This window comes from Thermobia domestica, chromosome 8 (genome assembly GCF_964235325.1).
Source record: "Thermobia domestica chromosome 8, izTheDome1.hap1.1, whole genome shotgun sequence".
NCBI classification, from domain to species: domain Eukaryota; kingdom Metazoa; phylum Arthropoda; class Insecta; order Zygentoma; family Lepismatidae; genus Thermobia; species Thermobia domestica.
Genome location: NC_137461.1, coordinates 164,988,180 through 165,001,961, shown reverse-complemented (window position 1 = coordinate 165,001,961; position 13,782 = coordinate 164,988,180). Strand labels below are relative to the sequence as shown.

Below are 13,782 nucleotides of genomic sequence, written 5' to 3'. Positions count from 1 at the left end.
CAAAGAAAGTAACTGGCCTAGCAAATAAAGGAAAAGAGATGCCAATCACAGCGGCACGTGCGCGGCGAGGATGGCCTCACGGATGTCACCTTAGTTGACCTTCATCTCTGCATTGTGGAATGGAACCATGGTCAGCATCTGTAGCAGCTGTGCAAGTAAATTTACAGAATCATCTACAGTGAACTTTCATCTGGAATACGATACTCAGTAAGCTCCCAAAATGTTTACCGATTAGTACACTTTAAGTTGAAACGTGAAATAATTCGGATTGGTAACAGACAGACCAGCAGTGAATACTGGTAAATGACTATTGCTATAAAGATCTGCATGTACCTATCAAAGAAATTCACTTTGCATCCGGTGTTTTTGCATCCCTGTTAAAACTTCGACATTTCAATCAGCGCTGGGATCATGAACGCAAATACTCCTACCGCAAACTAGAAGAAATCACTGAGACATTATGAAGTTTTTAATCCTCAACTAACAAAAACGCCAAATGTCCACAAAATCCTAAAAAGTACTTAACACTCAACAGTTCGATCTATGTCCATTCATTTTAAAGGTGTAAAATGTATTTTAGAGAAGATTTGATTGTTTAGTATTTTCCCTCTTCATTACTTCTTTCACTATGTGCACTATTGCCTTAGAATGATCCTGTCAGATCTGTTCAACTGTGTACAAAATTTATAACTGTGTACAAAATTTATATTTGCTTATGAAAATGTTAATCTTGTCTTTCTTTTACAGGTTTCTCACAGTGTAACTACAAGTGAACCCGCTGAGTGCAGAACGCTGGTGCCAGAAGATGATGATGTGTGACTTTTAACAGGTTAAATAAAACCCTATTTACATAAGTACGAATGAAGAATAAAATTTATTTTGTTGTTGATAAGCCTTTTTATTTAGATTTTGATTATACAGGGTGTCCCACTCGTAAGAGGTTCCGGAAAAATTGTTATAAAAAAATCTTAATAAAAGAGGACATGATACCAAATTTGTACATAACATATCTTTATAGTTGACAAATGAAGGTACGTTACAAGAGGTGCTATTAGTGACCTCCTTTTACCTGTATACACATTTCATCACGGTGCTGCAGGTTAGTGAATGATGCTGCCAGAGTATTGGGCGTGACTACCTGGATTTCATGGCGTATATTCTCACGTAACTTGTCGACGTGCACCATTGTAAATCTGTGAAATGTGGCAACAATAAGATTCCGCGAGCTGTGTGTGCGCCAGATATTTCAGTACAGCCTGCCTTACTGTTCGTTGTGTTCCGTGCAACTTGTTTCTTCCAGTGCTGTTTGATTCTGACGATGTATCGATATTCTGTGGAAGAGCGCGTGTTGTTTGTGAAACGGTCTTGAATAAATGGTTCCTTTAAGCCATGTCAGCGAAATTTTTTTAGAACGTTTCTGTGGTGGACGTAAACCATGTAAACACTGTGTTCAAGGCTTGGTGACGAAGGTAGAGACAGAAAGAATGTTGTTAGATCTCCATGGAGGGGAATGCCCGCAGTTATTTGAAAAAAAGCGTGGGACTTTTCCCTGATAGAGTGATTTCCGAACGATTATGGCCCCACAGGTCACCTGACATGACCCCTGACTTTTCTTTGTTAGGTCACCTTAAAGGGTCATCCTGTCACCACGGAGTGGCGCGTCCTCAGGTTGCGGATCGAGGAGAAGGCCTCTAGATATAGAGGTTAGCTGCGAATATACTGAATAAGCAGTCGCGGACAGACGACTAGGAGTGGTCCTCCAGCTTGGAGGTTTGGGTAAGGCTAACACCCTCATCCTGTAAAAAAAAAAGGTACTTGTTCAGAAACATTCACAAAAGCCTCGGACAAGGACTGATAACTTGGCACGACATCAGCAAAAGAAAATGGACATGAGATTTGGAACATGGAATATTAGAAGTCTTTATAGGGCAGGCGCGTTAAAATCTGTAACGAGTGAGTTAGAGAAATACAGGATGGACTTAGTAGGAGTTCAGGAAGTTAGGTGGGAAGGAAATGGATCTGAGAATTCCGGAAATTTTACGTTCTTTTACGGGGAAGGAAATAAAAATCACCAGTTAGGAACAGGGTTTTTCGTTCACAAACGAATATTACCAGCAATTAAACGGGTTGAATTGGTTACTGACAGACTTTCTTTTATTACTCTTAAGGGACGGTGGTGTGATATTATTGTTTTAAATGTACATGCCCCAACTGAAGATAAAGATGACGATATAAAAGACAGTTTTTACGAAGAAGTGGAACGGATATTTGACCAACTCCCGCGATACCATACGAAGATTCTATTAGGGGATTTCAATGCGAAGGTAGGACGAGAGGATATTTTCAAACCGATTATAGGGAACGAAAGTTTGCATAAGGAAAGTAATGACAACGGTGTTAGACTCGTGAACTTTGCAACATCCAAAAACCTAATCGTGAAGAGTACAAAATTCCCACATCGCGACGTTCATAAATACACTTGTACATCACCAGACGGAAAAACACATAATGAAATTGATCACGTTTTAGTAGATAGAAGAAGACAATCTAGCATAATTGACGTCCGGTCGTTTAGAGGGGCTGATTGTGACACTGATCACTACCTGGTAGTAGCGATAATACGGGAGAGATTATCGTTGAATAAAGGTAATATTCAATGTCCGAAAACGGAGAGATTTAATTTAAAGAAATTAGAAGAGAGCTAGGTAAGAGAGGAATACCAGATTGAAGTTTCGAATAGATTCGCGGTTTTAGAAGACTCGGAGTGCACTAGTGTTGAGGATACTTGGATTGAAATTAGAGATAGTATTAAAAGTTCAGCAATAGAAAAATTGGGACACGCGGAAATACGTAGGAACAAACCATGGTTCGACCAAGAATGCATTAAACTAGCAGAGAAGAGAAAACAGGCAAAATTACGGTGGCTACAAAATCCGAATGAAACAACTACACAAAATTTCGCAGATATCAGGCGGGAAACTTCCAAAACTTTTAGAACAAAGAAACGGGATTTTTTGAAAGCTAAAATTAAGGAACTTGAAGATAATAGTAAAAATAAAAATATTCCGGACATGTATAAGGGGATCAGCGAATTTAAGAAAGGCTATCAACCTCGTGCTTATATATTAAAGAAATCTGACGGAACAGTTCTCACCGATACGGATAGCCTCTTAAATAGATGGAAAGATTTCTTTGACGATATGCTGAACACGCAGCCATAAACTAATATGCGTGGAGAAAAGGAGATACACACCGCAGAACCGTATATTCCAGAACCCAATCGAATAGAAGTGGAAGCCGCTATAAAGAAATTGAAGAAACACAAATCTCCGGGTGTAGATGAAATTCCGGCTGAGTTAATTTTAGCTGGAGGCGAAAAATTGTGGAACAAGATACACAAACTCATTCTCCTTATCTGGAACAAGGAAGAATTGCCACAAGAGTGGAAAGAATCAATCATTGTTCCAATTCACAAGAAAGGCGACAAAACTGACTGTAATAATCATCGAGGCATTTCTCTTCTGTCAACATCCTATAAAATCCTTTCAAATATTCTGTTAGCAAGATTGACCCCATACGGAGATGAAATTATTGGAGATTATCAGTGCGGATTTAGACGAAATCGATCAACTATCGACCAAATATTTACCATTCGCCAAATACTCGAAAACAAGTGGGAATACAATATCCCGGTACATCAACTATTTATTGATTTTAGAAAGGCTTACGACTCGGTTAGGAGAGAAACATTATACAACGTTCTTACAGAACTTGGAATACCGAGAAAGCTAATTAGATTAATTAAGATATGTTTAAGTGAATCCCAAAGTAAAGTCCGGGTAGGAAAATTTTTGTCCACGAGCTTCCACGTCGAAAATGGCCTGAAACAAGGAGATGCGTTGTCGCCATTATTATTTAGCTTTGTGCTGGAATACGCCATAAGGAAAATCAAAGATAGCAACCAGGGCCTAGAGTTGAACGGCATTCACCAGGTTATGGCATATGCTGATGATGTAAATTTAATAGGGGATGATAGGAGAACAGTAGAAATAAATGCAGAGATCTTATTAAACGCTTGCAGGGACATGGGTTTAGAATTAAATGCAGAGAAAACTAAATACATGGAAGTGCGTCGGGACCGTAATACGGCAAATTGTGGAGGCGTTAAAATATTAAATAATGCTTTTGATAAAGTGGATAGTTTCAAATATTTAGGATCAATATTAACAGACGAAAATCATATTCACGAAGAAATTAAATGTCGACTAAAAGCAGGGAATTCGTGTTATTATTCGGTTCAAAATCTCTTGTCGTCGCGAATTCTGTCGAGGAATTTGAAGCTTAAAATATATAAAACGATAATCATGCCTGTTGTTTTGTATGGTTGTGAAACATGGTCGCTTACTCTGAGGGAAGAACATAGACTGAAAGTATTTGAGAACAGGATCCTGAGAAGAATATTCGGACCCAAGAGGAACGAGAATGGGGAATGGCGGAAGCTTCATAACGAGGAACTACATAGTTTATACGGTTTACCCAACATTGTTAGGGTCGTCAAGTCTAGGAGGCTTAGGTGGGCAGGTCATGTAGCTAGAATGGAAGAAAGTAGAAACGCTTTCAAAGTCTTGACTGGTAGACCCATAGGAAAACGACCATTAGGAAGACCTAGGCGCAGATGGGAGGACAATATTAAGATGGATCTCGCAGAGATAGGAATACAAAGTAGAAACTGGATGCAATTAGCTAAGGATAGAAGTCAGTGGAGAGCTTTTGTGAACGCGGCACTGAACCTCCGGGTTCCATAGGCCATAGAGTTAGTTTAGTTAGTTAGGTCACCTTAAAGGTAATGTGTACAAGAATAAAGCACGCACCATAGGCGAGTTACATGAGAACATTCGCCGTGAAATACACGCACCCACGCCCAATAATCTGACAGCAAGCAGCGCCTGTTGAATTGTGTATACAGATGGAGGGTGATTACCTCCAGCACTCTTATAATGTACCTTAATTTCTCAACTATAAAGGTATGTACAAATTTGGTTTCACATCCTCTTTTGTTAAGATTTTTATAACACTTTTCCTGGGGCCTCTTACGGGTGGGACACCCTGTATAGCTCCATCAATTATCCGAATTTCTCCCCTCTGCGTTTACTGTAGGATTTTTTTATTGTGACGAAAAACGATTCAAAAACATTCCTTTCTATGTTGTTAGAGAATGACTGTAGGACGTCAATTCTATTGATGATGTCCTGATTCTTACAGCTGCTTTGAAGGTCCTGACATTCCGAAAGTGAATATTCAAAGCTTGCTCCACATTTTGCCGAAAATCTAATTCTAAAAGTGCAGCCAATTTTCGTAATCCTTTCACAAACTGCCGGGTAGAGTGGTAATAACCTACCGCTGTAAGCTGTAAGCCATAACCAAAGATAGATTTTTTTTAAAATATGCAAAAAGGAAAGAAAAAACTCTCCGAACTTCCTGAAATGCAAAATTTCCATTACTTCTCACAACCCTTCTCGCATTATTCAGATGTTCAAAATGAGATTATTATGGAACATATTTCAGAAAAATTCAACGCTTTTAAAAAATTAAACACTGTTGTATACCATTTACGGACCACAATCATACTTGGAACAAATTGCTCCTGTAAATGGTATATTTAATATTTATGACAATGTTGAACATTTTAAGACAACAAATTACAGTTCCTAGGAATACTGAATGAATATGTTCTTAAAACTCTGTGTTTGGAAGCGAAGTATACAATGAGTTTCTCAATCTACATACAGCGAAGAACAGGTTTATGAGTTTAACGGGCCGAGTCAACGTTGACATCAGTGAAAATTCTCATACAGAATTCGGTAAAGAAATCTTATTAACAATTCCACAGATTCTGAAGTGACAATGCCAGCAGATCAGGCAAATGTAGACCTAGCAATAATACTCACACTACAAGTGTTAATAACATCAAAATAACCAATTTTACCAGTAATTTCATAGATTGTGCGTTCAATACAGTAAAGTCTCCAGAGTTTGATAACAAAAACAACTTTGTTCCGTTTTACGGGATTCAGTTTATGCTCAAGAGGGAAAGAACTGTACATGAGAAGAACTCCACTTCACGGCTAGAGTGCAACATTCGCGTAAATCTCAAAAATCATTTATGTTAAAAGACAGATACTGATCGCGTATGTACGGTACAGAATGGGGCCTTTAATAATTTTAACACGGTTATGTCTATGGAATATAGTTTGGAATCAGAAATAGATGGACAAGGAAGACTTTCTGCACAAGCTAAGAGGTACTTGCTTTCATTGAAGGACTACCTTCTAACCCTTCCTTAATACCAACACTACGATAATTCTTACTCAGGTAAGAATACAATAAATAATTTTAGGAAAGGTATAATCATTTTCTGTGAACATTCGGACTTGGTCACGATCAAAATGTGAAGAATTTTGTTTGGAAGTTAACCATCGTTTAGAAAAATCAAAACGTAACATTAATAGAACTGACATCCTACACTCGTGCTCCAACAACATAGAAAGGAATGTTTTTGGATTAGTTTCCATCACAATAAAAATTCTAAATTTAAAGTAGATAGGGAAACTTTGGATTACCGATGGAATTGTATAATCGAAAACTGAACAAAACGACTTAGCAACAACAAAGAAAAATTTTATTCTTTATTCGTGAATATATAAATGGGGTTTTATTTAATCTGTAAAAAGTCACACATCGCTATCTTTTGAAACAGCGTTCTACACTTAACGAGTACTTGTAATTACACTCTGAGATACCTGTAAAGGAAAGACAAACCAAACATCTTCATAACCAAATATAAATTTTGTACACAGATAAACAATTTGAAAATGGTTCATTCTAAGGGAATAGGTACATAATGAAACAAGTAGCGAGAAGTGAAAATACTAAATACAAATCTTTTCCAGAATACATTTTAAATCTTTAAAATGAATGGACATAGATCGAACTGTTAGGTGTTAAATATTTTTTAGAGCTTTGTTGTGGGTACTTGGTACAGGATTAGAAACTTTATAATGTATCAGTATTTCATCCAGTTTGCGGTACGAGTCTTCGTGATCATGGCCTCAACGCGGGTTGAAATATGAAATATTAAGTTTTAACAGGGATACAAAAACACTGCATGCAAGTGAGTTCCTTTTCTATCTTAAATAGGTTCCTTTCTACAAGTTATTATTCGGAAGTATACTTCACATTAATAAGCAAAGGAGAGCCACACTGCAAAGGATAAGGTCAATACACAAATATTTGCTGGGAACAGTGAAGAAATGTGTTAGGACTATCGTCGTTTGTAACGAGTATTCCATTCTCTTCAATGAAGTCGTTCACCCGGTGGATAATATAGTCTGTGAGAATGGAGCGAAACAGATGAAGGTACGGATTCAGATCTCTGATAATTAACATAGGAGGCTCAAGTAGATAGGAAAGCTGAAGTAGATGACTGGTCGCTGTAAAGGCTTTAGAGCGAGGAAATATAAGCAACAAATCTTTATTGGACGAGGAAGAGTACAAAATAATTTTCAGAAAACAGGTCACGAATTCAGTAAGGATGTAGTAATTCACAAATCAAGATATAACGTAAAAGACGAGATTCAGTAACAATCTGTATTAAAACTCAAAAACCAAGCGCAAATACACAGCAGAGAACTGTATAAATTTAATAAATAATTGGACTTTTTAATACCAATGATAGGTAAATAACATAATCTAAATAAGTTACGTAGATGACTAGTCTGACTAGTGGTATCCAAATCAATTTTTAGGGAAACTGAAAATCGACTTTTGGAAACGTTGAAATAATAATAATAATAATAATAATAATAATAATAATAATAATAATAATAATAATAATAATAATAATAATAATAATAATAATAATAAACACCGGTTTCGGTTTTGAGAACTAAAATTCGAATTTTGTTTTTTTTTTCTTCGCTACGCAAGCGTTATTTAAGATGAATATAAACGGAAACAATGAAAAGAAGTGGAGATGATAAACGGAAGTAGTATCCTGTAGTACACTTGGATGTCTGAACGTGTTGAAATTTTGTGCTACAAAGTAGGTACACGATAATGATGTGCTACAACACACAAACAAATTACATACATATGTATGGTATGCACATTTCTTGCGTGGAAAGCAATATAAGGCCCACCTCCAATGTGCATGAACCCTATTGTTAATCCCGAGGTTAGTACAATAGAACATAGTAACTGCAGATGCCAAAGAAAATGAAATGAAATCTTTGAGTTTTACGTCCCACGGTTATGCCGGTTAGGCTAAAGGAGACGGTGATGATGAGTAATGAATGAAATGGTGGAATGAAGAAAGTGGGAGGAAACGGGAGAACCCCGAGAAAACCCACGCACACGGTGTTTGTCCACCACAAAGTTCACTTGGCGGGGGCTGGGATCGAACCCGGGACCCCAAGCACCAGAGGTGAACGCTCTACCACTGAGCCACCGCGGCCCCACTGCAGATGCCAAAGAGTATCTACAACAGGAGACTGTACTTGCACAAAAAGACAATGCACGAACACTGAAAAGAAAAAAGTCCAGAAATATGGTTTTAACACGGATCGCCTGGTTGATAGTCACGTACTTATTGCTACTTCGCTCCTAGCAACGGCAATTCCTTCCTGTTAGACACTTGTTTTTCATTTGCCATACGATGTTGCCACGTTGTTATATTTTTACTGGGATCTACTGCCTAAACAAGGCCTGAAGGTTAAATGAAATATGATATTTTCATTTTTTTACCTCTAGCCCCTCCCCCCGCTGAGCACACCCGATATAGATCTCATCACTTTAACCGATGGAAGACAATTATAGCTACAATTATACAATTGTTCACCCGTGGTTCGGAATGCTAAAAATGTATGCATGCAATTCAATATGACTATGAGACATCTTCAATCATATAAATATATATATATAAAAAAAATACATTACTGGATAACGAAGATTTATTGGTAATTTGATTCGCTAAAAAAAAAAGAAAAGAAAAGAAAAAGGAACACAAAAATTTCCACAAAACTTAAAGAGATTATAACTTCAAATAATAATTAAAGATATTTAACGAACTGCTATAAAATGCCCTTTTGATCGTGGTTCACTTGTAAACTTTCACATTTTTATCGACACACTTTTCCACACTAATTGCACTATTTGAAGAGAGAAAAAGGGGGGAGTAGCAGCTCCAACGAATTACTTCCTTTTGAAAATGTTATTGTAGATGTGTACTCTTGATGAATTTTGTAGCTTTATATGACAGAGATGAACTCCTCATTCAGCACGTTTACTTCCTCTTGACGTAAGATGCAGACTGTTCGCTAAGAACGTAGTTTCTCCGGGTGGCTGATGCGTTGTTCTTTTAACAGAGAAAATCCCAAAGAGTTGAAGGTAGTTTGTTCAAATACTCAGGATGAGCAAATGCAATTATACATATAAAACATATAGAAACCATGCTCTAAGTAAAATATTTAGTTCCAGCAACTCTGATTCTCTTATCAGAGTAACCGCGGGACGTAAAACTCGAAAATTTCATTTCATTTTTTTCTTATCGGAGCACTACTTTTCGTGAAAGAATTGCTGATTTCAGTTTCTCAAGCATGTGAATGTTGCTAACTTACTAAATAAAAATATCTAAAACTCACAAATATATATATACACACCAACATTGTAAGAGTGCTTTAGTTCAAATAAACTGTGATTAGCAATAGTGTCGACAGTGCATTAGTGTCTGTCTGTCTTGGACACACCTGGTGCTATGAAAATAGAATTGAAATGAAAGACTTGTTTTGTTGGTTACGATGATTGAAGAAAATTGGTTTCTCATCAAGATTCACCAACATAAAGAAAGTTATTTTTTTATTTTTCTAATTTTATTTTTTATTTATTTATTTGTTTGTAGAACATAAAAATATATTAAAATGAATTTTTCCTTAAATTGCCCTGTGTAGTCGGGGACAAAAGAGTATATATAATCGGTTATATCCTAATGTTAAGCTAATGATGTACCAACTGAATTACGGGCGCTCATTACATAATTAGTGGTGTGTTATTTTTCTTTATTTAGCAAAACACGTTAAATACAAATATACAGCTCCAAATATTAATGGCTACATCATGCAACCTAAAAACAATTCTAACTACGCTATTGCATGTAAAATGTTCTGTTTCACACGTAAAAGGTGGAAAAATTAATTTTAAAAAATGTCAGCTCTAATTTAAGGTAACGGTACGATTATCCCGTGTTATGTGTTTTTACGTAAACTAGATTAAAAGAATATACAAGAATTAAATTAGAAATAATGTTTTAAAAATATCTATGTAATTACTGCACTCTCTGGTATACTGATATTGTGTTATAAAATTACCATTTGATAAATTCGGTTTGCCCGAACAGAATCGAATGGATTTAGCACATGTTATGCGTAAAGCATTTTAGTTATCTAGAACATATAAGAAAATCGCACTCGCCACTGGTCTAGTGGCAAGCGCGCGCACGTTTGGTGTACGTGAACATGCGTTCCCATTTCCGGTAGCGATAATGTGATGCGAGAAGAAAATTAAATTTACCCACTATGTATTACCTTCTGTTCTTTCTACCATTTATTCTGATTTCTGACTGAAAGTTAGTAAGAACTAGTAACAGGAATACGGAGCCGAATAATCGGTGGGGCAAGCGGTTCAATGTACCTGTGCTCCCGGACGAAGGGTGTCCGCGTCCGTCTCTCAACCATTGTTTGAAGCTCATATTACATATTACTGAATATCTAATTTATTCTGGTATTCATTTTACGTAAAATTCGTACATTTTAAAGTTTCATATTAGTAGCAAACTTGGTATGATTCCCTCGCTCCATTGCTAAAATGCAACTAGTGTTTAAAAAGTACAACGCATTTAAATATTAAAACAGCTAACAGAGCTCGCATCCAAATACACAATTTCAATACACAATATTTTGCAGATACTCACCTTAGGCCGAGCCTTAAATGCAGAATAACAGTGTCACTGAAACAATGGCGAAGCTGATCATCAATATATCATAATAAATTATCAGTAGGTATATTATACACTTTATGTACTACGTCTTCATTGCGATCGAAAGATCTAGTAGGCCAACTTTTTTTAAATACTATTCGTGGTTCTCAGGAGGGCTAGGACACCGCAGAACCAATCGGGAAATCACATATAAGCAAATAAATCAATTAAAGGGGGCCCGCTGTTATGGCCTCCGACACTGAAACCAAGTCACCGATTGGGGGCCCCAAACATACCTTCCAGCGCCGAAGCCCCGAAAGAGATTTATTGCGGCGCTGAGTATGTTACGTAATTCTCGAAATGGGTCATATACTCCGGTATGATATACTCCCACACTTCTTTTCATTTAGTTTCCATGTAAGCATCTTTCATAGTGAGAGTGTACACCTTATTCCAAAAAGGGTAAGTGCATTGATTATGGCTGTTTTAAGACAAACATTTTCTAAGTCCAACTTCGAGTATCTTCAGAAACAATAAACCAAAAATGCCAGGCTTTAGCCCCCAAGCCAACCTTAGTAATCGGGAAAAATTTTGCAATCGTTCTTTTCTTCTTTTATGTATAGTAAGACAAGTTGAAATGTTATATATATATATATATATATATATATATATATATAAAAGTATCATTCATAGAAATTCATAATACAGTATTTCGAAACTACAGAATGGATATAAGTGAGCACATGCTGGGTTTGTCGCCTGTATTTCCAATGAAAGGGAATACAGCGACCATAGTTTTCGCATCCATAGTAAAAATAACAAGACAAAGAAGAAAAATATATTTGGACTGGATATGAATGTAATTATCTTGTAAATTCAGTTATATTTCGTCAGAAGGAGCTCGGCAAGAGCGCTCATGTTAGGTCAGCGGTAAACCACGAGACTTCTACTTGTCAGGTCGTGAGTTCTATCCTCGTATCTATCTATCTATATATATATATATATATATATATATATATATATATATATATATATATATATATATATATAATCGACTTCCACTACCAGTTTTTATTATAAAAAGTTTCCACTATAAAAGTATTTTCACAAAATACTGTACAAATTAATCTCTCTAGAATTAAAGGTTAGTTATAGGTGGTCTTTGACCGTAAGGTCGCAGACAGGATCTCCAACAGAGCCCCGTAGCAGGCTAAGAGGAGTGGAATTAAGGAACCAATGCTCCGTAGCAAGCAGAGGCGAGTTAAGTGGCCAACAGAGCCCCGTAACAGGCTAAGCGGCTGAGGTTAGGATTCCCAGACAGAGCCCCGTAGCAGGCTAAGCCAGGAGATAGGATAGGCGTAGTCCCGTAGCAAACTAGAGGAGGGTCACCAGAAAACTGGCTGTCTTCGTTCATCTAATTTATAGGGTCCTTTGGGTGGCGGTGGCGCTGGTGCTCCGATGTCGTCTTCTGCTCCGTGGGAGGGGCCAGAAGCCGTCGTCTGCATGTGATTATAGGTCCATCTGGTGGGAGATCCTCTTGCCGAACCACGTGGTGGTGTTTGTAAACACTGATGCGTGGAATTGTTTGTTTACAACATCACATAGGATATTACAATATATATATATATATATATATATATATATATATATATATGTATGTATGTATGTATGTGTGTGTGTGAGAGAGAGAGTATTTCAGCATAATTCTGAAACGCCTGTAGCAATTGTAATTTACCTTCCTACACATATTACCCACAGTCAGGAAAAGAGTACTGTCGGGGTAAGCTCTCTAGCAAACCTACGAGGAGTGGGAGAGGGAATACACATAAAAATGATAGAAAACGATCGATATTAGTATCGAATCCATAGTTTTCGGGGTCGCTTAGATAAACAGTGAAACTCCCGATGCCATTAAACTCCGATTTAAGCTCCCATTTGCACCCGAGCTGAAGGAGTGTGTCGTAATGACTTAAAAATATCGAAATCAACAGATATTAATGTCGAATCATGAGTTTTCAGCGTCGCCAAGTTAATTGGTAGCAGTTATGATGCCGTTTACGTCTAAGTTCAGTCCCCAGTGGTAGCTAGAACCAGTTAGTCCTAGGGAGAATTGGAGGGGCACACAAAAATGATGATCATCATAGGTATTCTGAAATTATTGGCAGGTCACTTGCTACCAATATAAGAACGATGAAGAAAACGACCGATATTAGTGTCGAATCCAATATTTGGGGCTTGCTTTGATAAAGAGTGACACTCTAGATGCCATATAAGTTCAAGTTCATCCCCCATTAGCACCATGAAGAGGTGTGAGAGATGGAACATGTAAAAATAATTACAAACGACTGATATAATCTATAGCTTTCGGGGTGACTGACTGGGAGCAGTCCTGATCATCTTTAAGTTAGCCTCCAGTAGAGGTACGATCCCCTAGCACACGTATGGAGAGTGGAAGGAAGTAACATATAAAATGACTGAAAACAGTGATATTAGTATAGATTCCATAGTTTGGGGTCGCTGAGATAAATAGCAACACTTCTGATGCCGTTTAAGTCCAAGTTCAACCCCAATCGTACCCCTGGTGTTTCAGGGAATGGTGGCACGAAAAGAAATAATCAAAAACAACTGACATTAGCAAATCGAACCGATAGTCTTCAGAGCCCCTAAATTGATTGATAGTCCCTATAACATTTAAGTCTAAACGTTTAGGTCCCATTAGTACCCTGGGTTGGTAGTAAGGGGTTCGCATGTAA

General features: G+C 37.2%; 1 protein-coding gene across 1 annotated transcript in view; it reads right to left on the bottom strand.

Annotated features, from left to right (window-relative positions):
• The window catches only part of Ziz (dedicator of cytokinesis protein Ziz), a 401,589-nt gene that overhangs the window by 96,576 nt on the left and 291,231 nt on the right, over positions 1-13,782 (bottom strand). The window lies entirely within an intron of this gene.